Source organism: Corvus cornix, chromosome 1, assembly GCF_000738735.6.
Source record: "Corvus cornix cornix isolate S_Up_H32 chromosome 1, ASM73873v5, whole genome shotgun sequence".
In the NCBI taxonomy this organism is placed as follows: domain Eukaryota; kingdom Metazoa; phylum Chordata; class Aves; order Passeriformes; family Corvidae; genus Corvus; species Corvus cornix.
Window position 1 is genome coordinate 18345895 of NC_046332.1, and position 1924 is coordinate 18347818.

Sequence of the window (1924 nt, forward strand, 5' to 3'; positions counted from 1 at the left end):
TTCCTCACCTGCTGTGTGTTGTCTTCGTCTTAGCACTCCTCTTTAGTCTCAGTTCTGCATCCATTGATCTTTTTCTATTTTCCTGCTAGTGGTTTTATTTTAGTCTTTCACTTTCCCCTTCTTCTCCATCTCTCTTTCACCCCTCATTCCAGCTGACAGTGCCTACCCTGCTTTTCCCTGGTGAAATCTCTGTCTTTTATTGAAATTAGGAAGCTTTCCTTGTGTGCTGTTTTGGATCTATTAGTGGAGTCTTTCCCACCTCTGAGATAAAACAGGCTGTGGAATGGTACTCTCTCACTTTTTAATTAAGTGCAATTGATCATCCTCACCTATGTGAAAGATGGAATGGAAAGCTTTGCCTGAACCATTTCCCAACTTTCGTTGCCCCACTCCCCCCCACACTTACCTCTGCTATAAACAAGGCAGAGCTTTTTAGTAGTAGTAGTAGTAGTGTGGTCAAAATATCTGTGCTGTGGTGTTTGTGCTTGCACGTGCAACTTAATGTAGACAAAAAAGCCTTTTCCTCCCAACCTTGTGAAATTTCAGCTGGAATTTTCTTAACTTCAGGATGAAATTAATATCCTGCACAAACAGTAGGAATTCTGAGCTTTACAAGCTGAAAGCATGGTCCTGCTGTAGTAAGTAGAAAGTGATCCTAAATGTGAGGGCTAGTAAATAGGCCTGTTTAAAACAAGCAATTTAATGCACAGCTGCTATGATCTTGGATAGATTTCTCAGCAAATACTTAATGCTCACGGAGACCAGTAGGATTTATTTAGTGATGGTGTAAACAAAACATAAAATTCTGAATAAAGAAATCTAGAAACCACTTATGCTATGGATTCAGCAGTGCCAAAAGTGTTAGTTGCTGGACAGGATTTATGTCTATTTCATGCTTACAGTTCTCCTGATTCACAGGGACATGTCTAGTTCTCCAAGAATTATCTAGCAGTGCACTTTTCTGGAATAAGTGCAGGCCAAAAATGGGACAGACTCCACTGAAATTGTGACACCCAGCTTTATAGGTTTGGTTCAGCATTCTTGTGAAGATGTAAGAAGAGGTTCTGTGCTCCTTTTTCTTAGAGTTTATTGTTAGCAGCCAAGGATGAAGTATTTTTAGGCAAGTACTTTTTTCACAAAAAATGCTTTCAACCTTGCAAAGTTGGTTTATATATAAATAAACTCCTCCATGCATTCCCATCTGGTTGCTTTTGAAATCTTCAGATTTGTTCACTGCAGCGTGCTTCCTTTCCCTCTCCCTCACCAATTTCCCTTCTGCAGAATGATGAAATTGGGAACAGTCTGCTAGCTTTATGTCCCCAGTGACACATCCTTTTCTCTCTACCCCGGTCCAATCTAAATTGGATCCTTTCCTAGGAATACATAGAAATGAAGGGTAAATAGTTAGGCTGAGTAATGCCACACTGGAAGCTGTATAGCTGTTGATGTAAATAGCCTGGGAGTCCCAGACCATGCCTGACAACAAGGGCCAGGTGCTTCTCCACCTCCTGCATGGCGGTCTGGGTTGTTCTGCTCTGGTTGCTCAGTTCTGGGTTGTATCCAAGAGGCATCCATTTCACAACAGACATAACCAGGTGATGTGAACCTCATTTTTATGGCCAGCTTCTGTTTGAATCTGCTGTGCCTGGGTTCTTGTGATTGCAATATGTTAAATTTTTCCTAAGGAACAACCTCGTGTCCCTTTTGACACGTTGCTCTTTGACCTGAGTTTGCCTGATGATCTTGGCTGAGGAGCTGGTGGTTAGCTGGAAGATTTTTTTCTTGCTATGAATGATTCCTCTAAAGGGCAATTAGTAAGAAGAGCCAGCTGGGTCCATGTATGTGTTTCATGCTCAGCATTACAGTTGAACCTCTCTGTGTTTCCTCTTATGCCTGCATGACTTTGCCCATTTGACTTTTTAAC